Consider the following 21,670-nt stretch of genomic DNA (forward strand, 5'->3'; position numbering starts at 1 on the left):
ATCTATACATATTTCATCTTTTGAACACTGATGGACATGAACGAAAGAGAACATTCAATATATTAATGGTGATTACTTTCAAAACATGGTCGAAAACCAGGAAATGATTCACAACCTAGCATAGTATATTTACTGAACTGAATTAAAGTGAGGTACTGATACAGCATATAGAATCAACCGTTAATTTAATAGCTTCCATTGTCAATACAGTGTGAGTTTAAATATAGATTAAAGGAAACAGTGTACATTTATGAAAGCTGTGAAATTCAATATTACACAGACACACAGACACACACATACACATATCTATATATATATATATATATATATATATATATATATATATATATATATATATATATATATATATATATATATATATATGCGTGTGTGTATGGCAAGCCATGTGTTTAAAAAATCGTGAATTTTATGTTTATGTTCATGAAAAGCAATTTTGTGTTCATAAAAACCATGTTATATTCATGAAAACCATTTTTGCGTTCATAAAAAGAACATTTTTGTGTTCATAAAAAAAACATTTTGGTGTTCATGAAAACCATGTTTATGTTGATGAGTTCCATGTTCATGTTCATGAATTCTATTTTTGTGTTCATGAATTTTATGTTCATGTTCACAAATTTTTATGTTAATGTTCATAAATTTCATGTTTGTGTTAATGAAAAACATTTTTGTGATCATAAAACCATTTTTGTGTTCATGAATATATGTTTTTGTTCATAAAATCCGTTTTTGTGTTCAAAACACCAATTTTGTATTCTTGATATTATGTTTATGTTCATAAAGTTTGCGTTTATGTTAATAAAACATTTTTGTGTTCTTGAATTTATGTTTATGTTCAAGAAACCCATTTTTGTGTCTATCAACCATACTTTTGTGTTCATGGTTTGTTTTTATGTTCATGAATCTCATGTTTGTGTTCTGAAAACAAATTATTTTCATTAATTCGAGGTTTATGTTTATTGAAAAACAATTATTTGTTCATAGATTTCACGTTTACGTGCATGAACCATATTTTTTCGTAAAATCATTATTGCATTCTAAAAACGTGTTTATATGCATGCACTTTTTCAGCGCTACGTGGCACTCTGCAGTTCTCAGAGGTGGCCGCAGTGTTTTCTCCCTTCACCCTCCGAAACACCCTGCCCACCACACCGTCAGCGCGGCATATCCCAAAATCCAAAACGACACGATGATGAACCATTTTCTCGAGAATTTCTTGCGCCCTTGGCATACACTGTACAAAAACTCTCTTGGAGTGTGCATCCGCCATAGTAAGACAGCCATTGATCATCGTGGTGAGAGACAACTTGCTAAGCCTAGTCGCCTGTTTCTGGGCATATCTGGCGAAATTGAGGGCCCGACAGCGTAAATTACTTTAGTGTGCACAATCCCCTTTCACGGGTCCCAATCCACTTTGGCTAATTCAATTCAATTTAGAGATTGCATTAAATCAGGTAGGAACCTTACGGTTTACATAAGTTTCCTGGATGAAATACAAGGGAAGTGTAATAAGCTGCCAATGGAATTTATCATCTGCTTTATCCTTATTAAACAAAAACCCCCTTTGTCGCACTTTGCTATTTGTGGTGGCATCTTGACAGAGACTGAAATTCGCAACTAACAGTGCGTTTCTGTGTCATCAGATCTGACGCGCCGTTTATTCCGAGGAGAAACCGCGTGTTAGTTACGGACTAGTTACTCTGTTACGTGATTTCAAAGAATTTGCACAGTGTATAGTTTTATATATCTGCGAGCACAGGTCACTCATTGCCCGGCTGCCAGGTTTGTTCGTCCCGCTTTGCTGTGGTAGTCTCGTATCAACAAGAGACCGCGGAGATTATGTTTACGCAAGGCGAAATAACAGTAATGGACGATCATTAAATTTTGTCTTCTAGCCAGGGTAAAGTGCACTTAGGCATGTGAATTTGGCCTTCTTAAGATATCTGATGACAAGAATGTGTAACGGATTACAAGCATTTTTATTGTTTCTAAGATATGTTTTCAAAAAACTATGATGAAAAAGATGACTGATTTAAAATGTTTAAAGTGAGCAAATGTAGTTTGCTTGCATGTGACCGATCAAGAAAGTTGTAGGAATTAACTTAAGACAATAAGTCACCAAAGGGCAGATGTGCTAACATCTGAGGTATCAACTACAAAAGTTGTTATACTTATTTCCACACCTGCAAAGAAACTTAGCATCACAGTTTACACAAACGTTTTGATGCCTCTTAGGTCCTGGGTCGTGGAACTGATGGTTTCCAGGTTATTCTGAATACTTTGATATTAGGATTGTGGCATTACTATAAAAAGCAGCAGATCTGGTATAGTAAATACAATACTGACTCGGCAAACACCCGGTCTGGTATAAATTTGGAGTGGCCTGGAGGCATGAAAGACGCCCTACAGGCATTGAATCTTGATGACATCTCCTGTAACTAATCCTGGTATTTGTTTTGTTGATTGCCGCATTGTCCAAGAAAAATTTGAAAAAAGAAAGAAAAGTTTCACCTAATCTGATACATCGGCGTTGATGTTTCTGATAAGCAGTGACAGAGTGTAGTCCGTACAAATGTTCATCGAAGAGGAAACTGTAGGCTTGTTCCGTACCATAATTGACGATTCAACAAATGTCAATATTTATTTTCATTATATTGTAGTTGCTTGCTGTTGAGCTGATCTGCCCCTATCTGGTAACTGTTTGTCATCTAGTCACAAAGGGAGGGTTATAGCGACAAAGTTCCCTCATAAAACATTAAGTTCAGTCTGTTTTATCATCTGACATGTCGTTATCCTCCAAGTTCATTATTCATTCACCTTGTGTGTTGTCTTTGTTTACAACATCTTTGTAGTAACCGTGTCTTAGCCAAACCTGTTCTTCCTGACATAATTTTTATTGCTTATTCGACTTTTCTCTTATTTTTGAGTTCATTCATTTCCCCTTCACCAGGATTTCTAGATTGAGTATTTCTCTTCATTATAGCTGTGATAGAGAAGATCTGTAGACGCATCTCTTTGCAAGTATCACAGTAGTCAGTTTGATGAGGCATAATACCGTGTTTAGGTCTGTGTCAATTAAGCCATTGTTTGCTGAAGAGTTACTATATGGAAATTTGCCCTGCTCTCTTTTGAGTATGATTAAACTCACCAAGAACTGATGATTTCATTTTACGGTCAAAATTACTCTAACAAGCCTTCGGAGCATTGACACCGCTAAATTTTGGCAATAAGTAATACTGAATACATGTAGGGTTTGATCCGTTCTCCTGTTGGCTGCTCATGTCAACAAACTTCAGGAACTGTTTGCATGACTGTTTTGCCTTCCAGCAAGTCCATGCTCTGATTTCTCTGCAACAACTTTGACTTCCTCAAAGTCATCAAATGTGGACCACCAATGAGGAAAAGAGTTCTTGATACCTATTGGCATTACTACGGTCCTTTCTAGTCTTTGACTGCTAAATTCCTGCTTTGTTATATTTTGGTAGGTTCCTAGTGTAGGCTTCATTTCACAGCTCTCAGTTTTCTCAGTCTTTCAGATCCTGCCCCTAGAACTTGAATCATACAGGGTTGGCAAAACTGATACTTGCCAATGGCATAAAAAATTTTTTCAGGAGCACGTAATATTCCTTGTTCATATTCCTCTGATGCATTTGGCGTATTTAAGGCTTACTCTTCTTACTTTACGAAGTTGATCTGCAGGATGTGTGATTGCAATGAACTCTCATTGGCATTATTCAGCAAACGACTACACTGACTACATGGGTATCTCGGTGTGTTTTGCCATACTGTCAAGTTCTTGTAAGTATTTGGAAAGCCGTGGTTTTAAAACATATACCCCTTCATTCTTCTTATTTCTCTTGCAGATGGAGAAAAGTCTGAATCTTGTGAGCTTACATAGCTGGGACACTGTGATTCTTCTTGAGACATACACGTAGAGTAAATTTAAATAGACATGTCAGTTGAATGCATTCACAGACTTATTGAGTGACGTTTAAGCACATTTGCGACTGAACTTGAGAATCGCATTTTCCTTGAATATGTATAACTGCCAGTAAATTTCAAACGCGTCTGAGACTCTAGTCTGCGAACATGTTTGGCCTGCTGGTCTGCAGTAAATGTCATCGTCAGATCAAAGAAAGAAAGGTTTCAACCTAGCTCGATTACTCTCTCACTTTCTTATCATTAACAAAAGAAATGAAATGTTAATGACGTGTAAATACCTTCTGATCCCGTTCAAGATAGCTGAGGGAAGATGTCCATTCTGAACCAGAGTTAATCGTGTTAAACCTGTTACAAAAGAGTTCAATTTCCGGGGCAAATAATGACCTCAACTACAACCTCAGACTCATTTCAAGACAGACGGAATTGTGTGCGATTTTAGAAACGCAGAACTTTAAACGCCTTTATATGAATTACTTTTCTCATTTGAACAAGTTTACAGCTTCTTTTCGTTATATCTTCAAGCTGATATCATGCATCCTTCAACCTTCACACAGAAGCTTCGCTCTATACCCCTCATTTTTATCTTTCAGACGTACCATTCTGTTGTATGTAGTGTTGCAATTGATAAATAATATTTGTTTTGGGGGCGATATTTTGAAGGCACTTCAGAGCATTTGTTTATAGGCATAGATTTGTCAGATTTGATAATGTAGAGCTTTTCTGATATGCAAAGACTACATCGCTTGCAACAAAAGGAAAATGTAATCAACAAAATGCACAGCAGTGCATCAACCAACTGACAGTGAGGATGAGTCTGATTCCAGCGACATGTGGGTGAAGAATTGTTCCAAAAGGTCCTTGAATGAAGTTGGAGCGATGAGTGGTAAGTGATAAGTGTAATTTTGCAATGATTCCCTGCCATGTGCCCATTATTGATTACATAAGCACAACAGAATGCATGCAGACACCTTGGCAAAAATTATGCTAATGAATTGCTTGCCAAAGTCCTTGTTGAACTAAGCAAACGTGAGGGTGGAACAAAACCTTCACCCAAGAGAAATAAAGCAATAAGAGAACTAAAAGTAAACAAATCAATCAACATCCTATCGACGGAAAACGGAGATGTTCTGTCATTTTTAGCTCACGTGTGTAAACACGTGGGCTAATGTCATAGCGATGTCTGTCTGTCTGTCCGTGTGTGTGTCTGTCTGTCTGTCTGTCTGTCTGTTTACACGATAACTCAAAAACGCCTGAACGGATTCAAGTCAGATTTAGTACACAGGTACCATATGCTACTTGCAAGAACTGATTAGATTTTGGTTAGTGTGGCTTGCATATTAATGAAGTTATGCAATATCGTTTTTTTCCGTACAATGGTTTCCCTATGGAGACGGTAATGACAGTGTAGGCATATATCAAGAAATACTGCACAAAATTTCATGAAATTTTTCACAGATGACAATCTAAGAACATTATGATGACACTGTGAGTGTTATGTCAATTATCTTCTCATTTGCATATTTAATGAACTTTTGTTATTAGTGATAACTCTGAAATTCCTGCACCAAACTTGATGAGACTTGCAACAAATATTGATCTGATATATATCGAATTATAAGCTTATAATTAGAAGCATTAGGCAGTATCAAGTTAATAAATAGCTCATTGCATATTTTATGAAGGTTTGTAATTAGTCATATAACTCCGATATAACTTCACCTAATGTGATGACATCTGCTGCAGATACTGATCCGACTGATATCTAACTGTAGTGTAAAGCATTTAGTAGTGTGAAATTAATTAAGGGTTCATTTGCATATTTAATGAACTTTGTAATTAGGTATATAACTCTGAAATTACGGCACCCAAGTCAGTGAAATTGGATACAGATATTGTTTTGATAAATATCTAATTGTACTGAGAAGCATTTGGCAGTGTCAAGTTAACAAATAGGTCAATTGCATATTTTATGAAGTTTTGTAATTAGTGATATAACTCCAAAATAACTGCACCAAATGTGATTAAATCTGCTGCAGATACTGATCGAGTAGATATCTAATTGTGGTGTAGAGCATTTAGTTGTGTGAAGTTAATTAAGGGTTCATTTGCATATTTAATGAACTTTGTAATTAGTGATATTACTCCAAAATTACAGCATTAAATTTGATGAAACTTGCTACAGATGTTGATCTGATAAATATCCAATTGTACTGAGAAACATTGAGCAGTGTCAAGTTAATAATTAGCTCATTTGCATATTTCATGAAGTCTTATAATTAGTCATATAACTCCGAAATAACTGCATCAAATGTGATGAAAACTGCTGCACATACTGATACGACAGATATCTAACTGTGTTGTAAAGCATTTAGTAGTGTAAAGTTAATTAAGGGTTCATTTGCATATTTAATAAACTTTGTAATTAGGTATATAACTCTGAAATTTCGGCACCAAAATTTTGTGAAACGTGCTACAGATATTGATTTGATAAATATTTAATTGTGCTATGAATCATTGAACAGTGTCAAGTTAATTTAGGGTTTATTTGCATATTTAATGAACTTGTAATTAGTGACATTACTCTAAAATTACAGCACTAAATTAAATAAAACGTGCTACAAATGTTGATCTGATGGATATCTAATTATCCCATGAAGCATTGAGCAGTGTCAAGTTAATTAACAGTTTATTTGCATATTTAAAAACGTTTTGTAATTAGTGATTAAACTCTGAGAGTACTGTGCGAAGTTGAAAAAACCTGCTACATATAGTGATAACATATATCTTATTGTTCTGTGAAGGGATTAATGAACCTGTTGTAAAACACGTGAGCATATTCAGTTCATATCTGGTTAGACACTTACAGCTACAAAGAGCTGATAATAACATCGCTGAAGGACTTTGCAGATTGGTGTAACATCAGCAAAGAACTTCACAGACAATTATATCAGACAACAGATACACGACCCAAATTTTATGGTTTGCCGAAAATCCATAAAGAGGGAATACCTCTCAGATCCAGGGTAAGTTGCATTGGTTCCATTGACTATAATTATGCAAAGTACGTAATTGAATGGCACCACCAGCCGGTACTTCTATCCTTCACGTGAATAATTCCTAATATTTTTGTGATATCATTAGAAAATGGGCATAGAAAATGGATGCTACAAAATCAGATGGTTATGATAATGTCTGTCTTACACTTCTTAAGATGGGGCAAATAGTTTTGCGGGAACCATTACCAATATATTTAATTTGTTAATAGCAATTGGTCAATACACAAGGGCGGACCTAATCATGTTATCAGTAATTACAGGCCTATTTCAATACTGCCAGCTTTATCAAAGATAGTCGAGAGACACATTTATAATAGTCTGTATACTTATTTACCTAATAACAATTTAATCATAAGCTCCCAGTCTTGCTTCAAACACCTTCCTTCATGTCATACCGCACTTCTTTACAGATTAACTGTTAAGAAATTGTGATAATGGTTTGTACAATGGTTCAATTTATTTAAACTTGTGTAAGGCCTTTGACTTTGTCGATCATGATATTCTGTTAAGGAAACTCTCCATTTATGGTGTTAACGGTACATCCTTGAATTGGTTCCGTTCTTATCTTGCAAATAGATGTCAATTTGTTAATTATATGATTGAGGAATCAAAGATTTTCCTTATTGTATGTGGTGTTCCACAAGGTTCCATTTTGGGACCTCTTCTTTTCTAATTTTCATTAATGATTTACCATTGAGTCTTAATATGGGCAATTTAGATATGTTTGCCGATGATCAAACACTTTGTGTATCAGGGATTAATATTGATGGAATTGGTACGAAACTTCAAGAGGATGTTTTACCAATTTCCACCTGGGGTTCAAATAAGCCATGTCAATTAACACTTCGAAGAAAATGTTTGCCCGTTGCTATACGCCCAAAAGTCAACCACTTGTCTGATCACAGTGTCACTCTCGATATTCGGATCAACGACACTTGCATCTCTAATGTTTTTACTCTCACACTCTTTGGAATCGAAGTTTACAATGCTTTAACCTAGGATGAACACATATACAACTTATGTAAGAAATTGTAGATGCGGATAGGGGTGCCGAGAAAACTGCGACCTTTGACCCCATTGAATACTCTAACGCTAGTTTAAAATGCAATTTTTCCTTCTGTAATTGGTTATTGTTGTACACTTTGGGGTAGCAATTCGAAAACTAACCTGCAACAAATTTACAAACTTCAGAAAAGAGCAGGTAGAGTGATCTCAGGAGTCGATGTAACATTGTCTTTACGTTCTATTCTGACAACTCTCCATTGGCTGCCTATAGATTCAAGAATTGATTACTTTATTGCCGTTCAGACTTTCAGAATACTACATGGTCTTGCGCCTGAATATTTAAATCGTTTTTCTTACGTTTCTGAGATATATCATTTTAACACTCGATGTGCCAGCAATGCTAATTTACATGTTCCCACCTTTAAGATAGCAGCTTGACAGAGATCGTTTGCCTATCGTGCAGCGAATATTTGGAATGGTATTCTTTTTTTCCATAAGAATACGGAAAGGCTCATTTATGTAGTTTTCTACATTATAAATTTATAAATGAAGGTTCTTCACTGGACTACAGTCCTTTACTGCTCAGACTTTACGAGAGTTGTCATATTTTTGTAATTATTTTCCCCCTATTTTTGAGGGCGCTTTTGTAAATTATAATTTACTTTGTAACTCAGACTAACCTCTGAAAAATAAGTATAATAATAATAATAATAATAATAATAATAATAATAATAATAATAATAATAATTAATATAATTAATATAATTATTATATAGAAATAATAACGCGAATAATAATAGGTTCAATTTCCGTGAAAATTTCACAATAAGGGTATTTTGGGTCGAAAAGACCAAATATGATATCGATTTCACTGCCCCATGTTTCCATGGTAACCATTTTAGGGGTTGAAAATTTCAGTTTTCTAATATCCAATGAAAAGTTACTTTGATTGATATGAAAATTATCTAGCGGGGGAGTTCGGGTCAGAGAACACAAAAACCAGATTTATTCTAATGTTTTGAGTTGCCATGGTAACTATTCTCGGATTGAAAATGTTACTTTTTCCGCAAAATTCCTATTAAAGAGTTATTGATTGATGTAAAAATTGATAATAAGGGTTTTCTGGTTAGCACACCAAAAAAATCACACTCATTTAATGTGAGATGTTTCCATGGCAACCATTCAGTATTAAAAATTACCAGTTTTTCAAAGATTCCATCTAAAATCCAGAAATCAACAGAATGTGTTATATCAAAGGGATATTTTGGGTTAGAAAGACCAAATATCCAGTGTAAAAATCCAGTAATCAACAAAAATATTATACCAAAGGGTTATTTCGGGTTAGAAAGACAAAATATGATATCCATTTTTACTGCCCTGTGTTTCCATAGTAACCTATTTGCGTTTTAAAATTTCAATTTTTTTCCTAAGTCCATTAAAAGTAATCCCAGTTACAATGCAAATGCTCTCCTAAGTGTATCTATCACAGCATGAACTCCATGTTCATTTTTGTTTTATGTTGCCATAGTAACCATTTCGGTAACCACAGTTTCTTCATTCGAGAGGGTCTATGTTAAAACATAATTCACTGGTTTTTATTTATTTTATGAATTTGTAAGTAACATCTTTTAACATTTGTTCTATAATAATAATAATAATAACAAGGCAGTATTGCTGAAGGCAATGAGTACTTGGGCCGTGATAGAGTAATTTTGAGGACAATATATACTACTATTCAAATATGGTCTTGAATTTCCTCCTGTCAATGAGGCATTTGATTAACTGGTTATTAAACGAAGCAATGGCATGACAACGGCAAAATATGTCTAGCAACTTTTGTGGAGTTTGAGCAGGGGTTCTTTATTTATAGCGGGAATTGCTTAAACTCCTTAAATATTGAAATTACAGCAAATTTCTTTTGTTCTCGATGGTAGATGTCTAATATTTAGATGGGCATATTTAGATTTCTACCCTATAGTTATCCCTATATACCAAAAATCGGACATCCAGCTCTATATGCTTGCTCAGAATTAGATATGCGCATAATTAATGAGGTACAATATGTGGTGTCATAAGGTGTCCCATCATACCATTTATGAAGGGTGTAGCACTTGTGGTTACTGAGTTGTGGACAAATATATATATTTGAGGTCAAAGGTCATCGAGGTCACGTGACATTTTGTCAAAATAATTGTATTGCTAAGTTATTCCTATATACCAAAAATCAGACCTCTAGCTCTATTGGCGCGCTCAAAATTATATATGCGCATAATCAATGAGGTACAATATGTGGTGTCATAAGGTGTCTTATCATATCAAATATGAAGGATGTAGCACTTGTGGTTACTGAGTTGTGGACAAATATATATATTTGAGGTCAAAGGTCATTGAGGTCACGTCACATTTTGTCATAATAATTGTATTGCTAAGTTATTCCTATATACCAAAATCAGACCTCTAGCTCTATTGGCTCGCTCAAAATAAGATATGCACATAATTAATGAGGTACAATATATGATGTCATAAGGTGTCCTTTCATACCAAATATGAAGGGTGTAGCACTTGTGGTTACTGAGTTGTGGACAAATATGTATATTGAGGTCAAAGGTCATTGAGGTCACGTGAAGTTTTGTCAAACAAATTATATTGTTAACTTATCCCTATATACCAGAAATCAGACCTCTTGCTCTATTGGCTCGCTCATAATTAGATATGCACATAATTAATGGGTACAATATGTGGCGTCATAAGGTGTCCCATCATACCAAATATGAAAGGTTTAGCACTTGTGGTTACTGAGTTATGGACAATAATGTATATTTGATGTCAAAGGTCACCAAGGTCACATGATATTTTGTCAAAATGTCAATTTTGTCAAAATGTCTGAGATATCTGCGTGAACCGATGGACTCACTGATGGACTCACGGACGGATATGAGCCAATCTATAAGCCCCCTGGACTTTATCCGTGGGGACAAAAAAACTGTGTCACTGCATCCTTTAGGCAATATGAATACGATGAGAAACTAAATTTTTATTTTTCTTGGCATCATACATGCGAATCTATGGAGAACTGCCTTATACATGGGAGTCTATGGAGGTGTAAACTAAAAAGTCCTCTAACACGGCCAAATTTGAAAGCATTGTGAAACAATCGACGTGCATCTGTATGGGGTTGGGTACTAGGCGTGAACGGACGCACGGACATGACCAAACCTATAAGTCCCCTCGGACTTCGTCCGTGATGATTAAAAACAACGCAACAGTTATTACAGCTACACCGGCGGTAGGTTCATATCCAGAGCCCCGTACGGTCTGCCGCCGTCGCTTGAAAACAATCTCATGCACCCGGCCATATGGGCAGCTGGCCGGATGCATGACTTCCCGGAGAAGGCGAGCTGTCACGTTCAAGCTCAGGATTTTGTCGATCAAATTTCAGTAAATTTACCTTACCTAGATGAAATTTTGTCTATAGGCTGAAATTTCGCCGAAGTTTGACAAAATTACATCGATTTTTCAGGTTCATATGCGACATTTTTGAGTTTGAGTGCAGACAGAAATAAGTTTTGAGGCAACATGGCTGCGACCCCATGTTGACCCCTAGCCCTGTGTACGATGCTATGTACTACAGCTAACACACAGCATTGTACGCAGGGCACAGCGAGAGAGTTGCCGACATCGACGGTTATTTACGAGAAGTGAATAAAAGACTGTCATTTTGGAAGCGATCGAGTAGCTGAGGTAGGCTGGGATACGACTTGGGCCCAAGAACGCTGAATTTCGGCAGTAATTTGGCTTTTTACGTCAAGTCCCAAATGGATTTGAAGTCACCGACCTAACGTACGGGTCTTTGCAGGGCTGTGGTGAGCGGGGCGGTTAGCTGTAGCGGAACACACAGCATCGTACGCAGGGCTAGTTGACCCCCAAGTGAAAATGTGTTCGCGATCAAATCTTCCTATATTTTTTCAGAATTTTCAACAAAATCATTGCTTCTTACATCTTTTGTAAAATATAAAATACTAAAATAAAACTGCGATGTGCCATGTCTCCAGATTTCTAAAATATCGTTCGTTGACCGTTCGATGCAAACTTGTGACGCAGTTGAAATTCAATACTGACCGCCAAATAATCTTAATGAGACAAGATCAGTCTAGACATCCTCCAAATTATCCAACCATTCGCATTGGAGTTCAGCTCGCTTAGAGTATCATAACATTTTTCGGCCTTCTTTTAGATCGACCCTAATATCTCCCATTTAGGAAATAAATACACAAGCTACCTTGACAAAACTTCGTGCACCATCCAAGACCAAACGCACTACAAATCTGTCTTGACGTCATCATCTCCTTACATGGTAATCGGCATACCGTATTTTTTAGCAAAGGGGACACAGAATACGTCGGAGTATTCAGTTTCAAAACGTATTACATTGTGTGATGTTGTCAAAAAAAGTCATGTTACTGCAGTGGTATAAATTACAAAACACAAAAGTTAAAATCAGTTTATTTTGGACTGGCTTTACCCAACATTTCATATTGTTTCTTATGCCAGATTTGACCACGTGCTTACTGGCGACCCCTTTTCATGCAAATTTTGTGTCAAATGATGTGTTCCCCTGGAAAAACAAACGTACGATTTCTAAATGAAGGAGGCGAAATTTGCCCTCAAGACGCAAAACCACCCCTTTGGGGTGTACCTAGCTATTTTTAACGAGCTTCTCGAATCTGCAGCTCTATTTCGAAATGATGGTCTGGTTTTCTCAGCTCAAGGATAAGTGTTCTCAACCGGGGGTACAGTTTCAGTCGTAATGTTTTTCATTGTGTCCGGGATATAAAACCTTTCCTTTTCAAACTTTCTCTTTGATTAACACTAATCCACATCTTGTCAGTGATTAAACATGTTTCAAGTTTAAATGTTAAATTCTGGTCTCGAGCCCTCCTGTTCGACCAAACCGAAATTACCCCTCCCACTTTGGCTCTCCAGTGGGTGTAGCAAGGGTCGTGGCATCGCCTAGGAAACGGAGGGTGCATTAATTGTTGCATTCGATGCACATTTTGATTATATTCAGAAGATTTTGTGGCCAAAACTCAGATAGAGAAGCATTTATATTCACATCTCACTTATTCAAGACTGGCTGAGAGCAGCACTTCCATTCAGTTAACATCATTACGCCATTTATTATGCCAAGAAAGATGAAGCCAATACATTCTGCCCTCCCTGGTCTCAGCCAGAAATGGTTATACCTTACAGTTTTTTCCCACGGAATGAAAACAAATGTACTTGGGCTGAGGCCCAAGTACAATAATATTATTGTAATTTCTTTGCCTTCATTCTAGAAAGAATAATAAAGATAATGTATATTGGGGCCATTTTGGTCAAAATTATGTTTTCCGTTAATTTTAGTGTGTTAGAAATAATTTTACATAGACCAGAAATAATTTTTCAAGCATTTTTAATTGTGTTTCATGCAGTCATCCCAAATAAGTGTTATATAGTATATTACTAACTTATTATGAATTTATCGAATTAAGTTTATGCCTTGAAATTTACTAACTATTATTCATTTATCGAATTAAGTTTATGCCTTCAAATTAATTTATGTCCTGAAATTTATTCTACTAGTGTCCGAACCAAATCCTCCTTATCATCCAACAGTAGCGCACAGTTTTTTATGTTTTATTTAAAACATAATTCACTGGTACTTATTTATTTATGGATTTATAATTAACGACGTATAATAATGTTCATTTTATAATAATTTATTTTGATTTCTTTGCCTCATTCCAGGAAGAATAATGAAGACAAATTATATATTTCTGATTGTTTAACTAAAGTAAAATTATGGCCATGTAGTGGTGCATTATTTTTTCGTGTGACCTGGCGTGACCCCATAAACTCTGTGATTCTAATGATAGATCTCCCCTTTCCATGGTAGCAATGGCTAAATTTGAACATGATCCTATATACCTTTAAACATTTTTTAAAACCCGCAGGCCAAGACAAGGGGGGATATTACAAGTTAAATGTTTCATGTTTAATATTGACCAGGGCTCAAAATTAACTTTTTTCCCTGGTAGTCCACTTGGGCAACCATATTCTCAAGTTGGTAGCCCGGTGACACTGGCTGGTAGCCCATGCATATTTTAGATCAGGGGTATCTTTTTTTCGTTAACCAGACAAGAAAGGGCTATTTTACAAGGTTCTGCCCATGAAGTGAATTTTCTAGTCTTTTGATGTGTATACTTGCACACCTTTAATGCCCAAGGAAACAATATAATGGACGACAGTGGGACTCAAAATTTGTGTGACCTATAAACAACCTGTTTCACTCTCACAGTTGTATGCAAATTTTAAAAGTCGCCATGACAACATGACAACAATATGGCCTTTTCCGAACTGAGACATACTGTAGCAGGGCTGAAAATAGACCATGGCCCTTCTGTTGGGAGGAGGCATAATTTTCGTGTCATTTAGATTGATACATTATTATCAAAATGCAACGAGAATGCGTTTTATTGGCCATTGTTTCCTGTGCCTGTCATTCAAGTACGTCAGTTCAGTTATTGAAACTTTGTTGCAAAGTTCCACCGCACGGCCGGTCATCTCCAGAACAAAGTCATACTATGGCAAATTTATATGCCCAGCCGGGTTTGACTGCATTCATCTGGCTCGTCCAAAAGTGACGGACGCATCTTTAAACCTTTCTGCTTGGTGAAAAACGCATTTATTGATTCGCCAAAGGCCTGTGGATTCGCTTGTTTTTGCACAAGTGCTACATAGGAAAAATTGTTGAATACTCACTGTTTTCAGTGAATCCGCCATGATGAGAGTTCTTGAAATTGAATCAAAAAATGTTGCCTTGCTCGAAATCGAATACGTCATTGTTATACAAGAGTTAGCACTCCAAAGTCTATCACCCTGTTTTTTTTCCAAGTTTGGAGAAGGCCGGCATTTCCATCTGAATAATTGAACGACGTGAAACGCAAAATTCCATTGCATATTATCCGGCAATACAGTACAGTAGAAATACTGTATATGCTCCAGGTACGTATAAGCTTATACTCCACAAAATGGCCACAGGCGGCGTGAACTTTAACTGAAAGGATTTCCTAAACGTCCTACTTGTTACCTTACAGACTCACATGTGATGTCCTGAAAAGTATTCTCTGCAGTAATTCCAGTTTCTGTCAACATGCAAAGCTCAACGACATGATATTGCACGAGCGAGACGTAGTATACAGACTACACATTCACGCGCACGTTGACTCAATTGCGCATGCTCATATTGGCAGACTACACTGACAAACGAGTGCGCATGCGTGAAGTTATATTTGCAGCACAGATTTCGCGAAAAAACTTGTGCCTTTGTTCTATTTCCATCCCAAAACTCGATTGCTTATAGTTAATGCACATGAACAAAACAAAAAACAACAACGTCAGGACAGGGAGTGGGTTTATGGTTTTCGCCACAACTACAAATGCCACGCTGAAGATACGTTTACAAGGCATTCATTCCAAATACTCATGCGTGCACGCTTCTCAAGTAGTTTCGCATATGTGCGATACGTTTTGAAGCGATGTTACACTGACATAGACTCTCCACAGTCGCTGTGCCTTGTTCCACGATGGGCCTGCATTCGAACACCTCTTTTTCAGAATTCCCACAGCTTCAATGAACTGTTATTAGATTTCTATATAATAGTTATAGCCCCTAAACTTGTAATAATAATAATAATAATAATAATAATAATTAATATAAGTATTATATAGAAATAATAACGCGAATAATAATAGGTTCAATTTCCGTGAAAATTTCACCATAAGGGTATTTTGGGTCGAAAAGACCAAATATGATATCAATTTCACTGCCCGTGTTTCCATGCTAACCATTTTAGGGTTGAAAATTTAAGTTTTTCTAATATCCAATGAAAAGTTACTTTGATTGATATGAAAATTATCTAGCGGGGCAGTTCGGGTCAGAGAACACAAAAACCAGAGTTATTTTAATGTTTTGAGTTGCCATGGTAACTATTCTGGGATTGAAAATGTTACTTTTTTCCTAATTCCTATTAAAGAACTATTGATTGATGTAAAAAATGATAATAAGGGTTTTTCTGGTTAGCACACCAAAAAATCACACTCATTTTAATGTGAGATGTTTCCATGGCAACCATTGAGGAGTAAAAATTACCAGTTTTTCAAAGATTCCATCTAAAATCCAGGAATCAACAGAATGTGTTATATCAAAGGGGTATTTTGGGTAAGAAAGACCAAATATCCAGTGTAAAAATCCAGTAATCAACAGAAATATTATACCAAAGGGTTATTTCGGGTTAGAAAGACAAAATATGATATCCATTTTTACTGCCCTGTGTTTCCATAGTAACCTATTTGCATTTTAAAATTTCAATTTTTTCCTAAGTCCATTAAAGGTAATCCCAGTTACTATGCAAATGCTCTCCTAAGTGTATTTATAACAGCATGAACTCCATGTTCATTTTTGTTTTATGTTGCCATAGTAACCATTTCGGTAACCACAGTTTTTTTATTTAAAACCATAGACCCTCGAGAGGGTCTATGTTAAAACATAATTCACTGTTTTTTTTTATTTTATGGATTTCTAAGTAACAACTTTTAACATTTGTTCTATAATAATAATAAAATTGTAATTTCTTTGCCTTCATTTTAGAAAGAATAATAAAGATAATGTATATTGGGGCCATTTTGGTCAAAATTATGTTTTCCGTTAATTTTAGTGTGTTAGAATTAATTTTACATAGACCAGAATAATTTTTCAAGCATTTTTAATTGTGTTTCATGCAGTCATCCCAAATAAGTGTTATATAGTATATTACTAACTTATTGTGCATTTATCGAATTAAGTTTATGCCTTCAAATTAATTTTATGTGCTGAAATTAATTCTACTAGTATCGAACCCAATCATCCTTATCACCCAATGTACCATTATATTTATCACAAGCAGTAACAGTAGCGCACATTTTTTTTTGTTTTATTTAAAACATAATTCACTGGTACTTATTTATTTTATGGATTTATAATTAACGACGTATAATAATGTTCATTTTATAATAATTTATTTTGATTTCTTTGCCTCATTCCAGGAAGAATAATGAAGACAAGTTATTTCTGATTGTTTAACTAAAGTAAAATTATGGCCATGTAGTGGTACATTATTTTTTGTGTGACCTGGCGTGACCCCATAAACTCTATGATTCTGATGATTAGCTAGATCTCCCCTTTCCATGGTAGCAATGGCTAAATTTGAACATGGTCCCTGTATACCTTTAAACATTTTTTAAACCCAGCAGGCCAAGACAAGGGGAAATATTACAAGTTAAATGTTTCATGTTTAATATTGCCCAGGGCTCGAAATTAACTTTTTTTCCCTGGTAGTCCACTTGGGCAGCCATATTCTGAAGTTGGTAGTCCGATGACACTGGGTGGCAGCCCATGCATATTTTAGATCAGGGGTATCTTTTTTTCGTTAACCAGACAAGAAAGGGCTATTTTACAAGGTTCTGCCCATGAAGTGAATTTTCTAGTCTTTTGATGCCCAAGGAAACAGGTGTAATGGACGACAGTGGGACTCAAAAGTTTTGTGACCTATAAACAACCCGTTTCACTCTCACAGTTGTATGCAAATTTTAAAAGTCGCAATGACAACATTACAACAATATGACCTTTTCAGCACTGAGACATACTGTAGCAGGGCTAAAAATAGACCATGGCCCTTATGTTGGGAGGAGCATAATTTCCGTGTAATTGTGATTGATACATTATTATCAAAATGCAACGAGAATGCGTTTTTATTGGCCATCGTTTCCTGTGCCTGTCATTCAAGTACGTCAGTTCAAATATGGAAACTTTGTTGCAAAGTTCCACCGCACGGCCAGTCGTCTCCAGAACAAAGTCATATGCATACTAAAAATTACTATGGCAAATTTCTATGCCCAGCTTGGTTTGACTGCATTTATCTAGCTCGTCCCAAAGTGACGGACGCATCTTTCAACCTTTCAGCTTGGTGAAAAACGCATTTATTGATTCGCCAAAGGCCTGTGGACTCGCTTATTTTTGCACAAGTGCTACATGGACATAGGAAAAAGTTGTTGAATACTCACTGTTTCAGTGACTCCGCCATGATGAGAGTTCTCAAATCAAAAAATGTTGCCGAGCTCGAATACAAATGTCTTCTCATTAAATTACGTCATTGTTATACAAGAGTTAGCATTCCAAAGTCTGTCATCCTGATTTTTTTCAAAGTTTGGTAGAAGGTCGGCATTGTGATTGAACGACGTGAAACGCAAAATTCCATCGCATACGCTGGCAATATGTACTGTAGAAATAGTACTTTATACCATCGCTCCAGGTACGTATAAGCTTATACTCCACAAAACAGCCACAGGCGGCGTGAACTTTCTGAAAGGATTTCCTAAACGTCCGACTTGTTACCTTAGGGACTCACTTGTGATGTCCTGAAAAGTATTCTCTGCAGTAATTCCAGTTTCTGTCAACATGCAAAGCTCAACAACAAGATTATAGCACGAGACGTAGTGTACAGACTACACATTCACGTGCAGATAACTCAATTGCGCATGCTCTTATTGGCAGACTACACTGGCAAACGAGTGCGCATGCGTGAAGGTATATTTGCAGCAAATACACTGGCATAGACTTTCTACAGTCGCTGTACCTTGTTTTGTGTGCGCCCACAACTGCCACGATGGGCCTGCATTCGAACACCTCTTTTTCAGAATTCCCACAGCTTCAATGAACTGTTATTAGATTTCTATATAATACTTATAGCCCCTAAACTTGTAATAATAATAATTAATATAATATAAGTATTATATAGAAATAATAACGCGAATAATAACAGGTTTAATTTTGGTGAAAATTTCACCATTTTTTGGGTCGAAAAGACCAAATATGATATCGATTTCACTGCTCCATGTTTCCATGGTAACCATTTTAGGGGTTGAAATTTTCAGTTTTTCTAATATCCATGAAAAGTTATATTGATTGGTATGAAAATTATCTATTTGGGGAGTTCGACACAGACAACACAAAAACCAGACTTATTTTAATGTTTCGAGTTGCCATGGTAACCAGTTTTGGATTGAAAATGTTACTTTTTCCCTAATTCCTATTAAAGAACTATTGATTGATGTAAAAAATTGATAATAAGGGTTTTTCTGGTTTGCATATCAAAAAAACAAATAACACTCATTTTAATGTGAGATGTTTCCATGGCAACCATTCAGGAGTAAAAATTACCAGTTTTTCAAAGATTCCACCTAAAATCCAGTAATCAACAGAATGTGTTATATCAAAGGGATATTTTGGGTTAGAAAGACCAAATATCCAGTGTCAAAATCCAGTAATCAACAGAAATATTATACCAAAGGGTTATTTTAGGTTAGAAAGACAAAATGTGATATCCATTTTTACTGCCCTGTGTTTCCATAGTAACCTATTTGCGTTTTAAAATTTAAATTTTTTTCAAAATTCCATTAAAAGTAATCCCAGTAACTATGCAAATGCTCTCCTAAGTGTATTTATCACAACATGAACTCCATGCTCATTTTTGTTTATGTTTCCATGGTAACCACATTTTTTTTATTTAAAACCATAGACCCTTGAGAGGGTCTATGTTAATACATAATTCACTGTTTTTTTATTTATTTTATGGATTTCTAAGTAACAACTTTTAACATTTGTTCTATAATAATAATAATTGTAATTTCTTTGCCTTCATTCTAGGAAGAATAATAAAGATAATGTATATTGGGGCCATTCTGGTCAAAATTGTTTTCCGTTAATTTTAGTGTGTTAGAATTATTTTATATAGACCAGAAATAATTTTTCAAGCATTTTTAATTTTGTTTCATGCAGTCATCCAAAATAAGTGTTATAGAGTATAGCACTAACTTATTATGCATTCATCGAATTAATTTTATGCCTTCAAATTAATTTTATGTGCTAAAATTAATTCTACTAGTATCTCAAATTAATTTTATGAACCCAATTCCCCTTATCACCCAATGCATCATTATTTATCACAAGCAGTAACAGTAGTGCACAGTTTTTTTTTATTTAAAACATAATTCACTGGTACTTTTTTATTTTATGGATTTATAATTAATGACGTATTAATGTTCATTTTATAAGAATTTATTTTGATTTCTTTGCCTCATTCCAGGAAGAATAATGAAGACAAATTATTTCTGATTGTTTAACTAAAGTAAAATTGTGGCCCTGTAGTGGTGCATTATTTTTGTGTGACCTGGCGTGACCCCATAAACTCTATGATTAGCTAGATCTCCCCTTTCCATGGTAGCAATGGCTAAATTTGAACATGGTGCCTGTATACCTTTAAACATTTTTTAAAACCCAGCAGGCCAAGACAAGGGGGAAATATTACAAGTTAAATGTTTCATGTTTAATACTGCCCAGGGCTCGAAATTAACTTTTTCCCTGGTAGTCCACTTAGGCTAGTTTGAAGTTGGTAGCCCGCGCCAGCCCGATGACAGTGGCTGGTAGCCCATGCATATTTTGGACCAGGGGTATCTTTTTTGGTTAACAGGACAAGAAAAGGCTATTTTACAAGATTCTGCCCATGAAGTGAATTTTCTAGTCTTTTGATGTGTATACTCGCACACCTTTAATACCCAAGGAAACAGGTATAATGGACGACAGTGGGACTCAAAATTTTGTGACCTATGAACAACCTGTTTCACTCTCAGAGTTGTATGCAAATTTTAAAAGTCGCCATGACAACATGACAACAATTTGGCCTTTTCAGCACTGAGACATACTGTAGCACGGCTAAAAATAGACCGTGGCCCTTCTGTTGGGAGGAGGCATAATTTCCGTGTCATTGTGATTGATACATTATTATCAAAATGCAACGAGAATGCGTTTTTATTGGCCATCGTTTCCTGTGCCTGTCATTCAAGTACGTCAGTTCAGTTATTGAAACTTTGTTGCAAAGTTCCACTGCACGGCCGGTCGTCTCCAGAACAAAGTCATACTATGGCAAATTTATATGCCCAGCTGGGTTTGACTGCATTCATCTAGCTCGTCCAAAAGTGACGGACGCATCTTTCAACCTTTCTGCTTGGTGAAAAACGCATTTATTGATTCGCCAAAGGCCTGTGGATTCGCTTATTTTTGCACAAGTGCTACATAGGAAAAATTGTTGAATACTCACTGTTTCAGTGAATCCGCCATGATGAGAGTTCTTGAAATTGAATCAAAAACTGTTGCCTTGCTCGAAATCGAATACAAATGTCTTTCTCATTAAATTACGTCATTGTTATACAAGAGTTAGCACTCCAAAGTCTATCACCCTGTTTTTTTTTCCAAGTTTGGAGAAGGCCGGCATTTCCATCTGAATGATTGAACGACGTGAAACGCAAAATTCCATTGCATATTATCCGGCAATACAGTACAGTAGAAATACTGTATATGCTCCAGGTACGTATAAGCTTATACTCCACAAAATGGCCACAGGCGGCGTGAACTTTAACTGAAAGGATTTCCTAAACGTCCTACTTGTTACCTTACAGACTCACATGTGATGTCCTGAAAAGTATTCTCTGCAGTAATTCCAGTTTCTGTCAAC

The sequence above is a fragment of the Ptychodera flava genome, unplaced genomic scaffold (assembly GCF_041260155.1).
Source record: "Ptychodera flava strain L36383 unplaced genomic scaffold, AS_Pfla_20210202 Scaffold_28__1_contigs__length_4768798_pilon, whole genome shotgun sequence".
Taxonomy (NCBI): domain Eukaryota; kingdom Metazoa; phylum Hemichordata; class Enteropneusta; family Ptychoderidae; genus Ptychodera; species Ptychodera flava.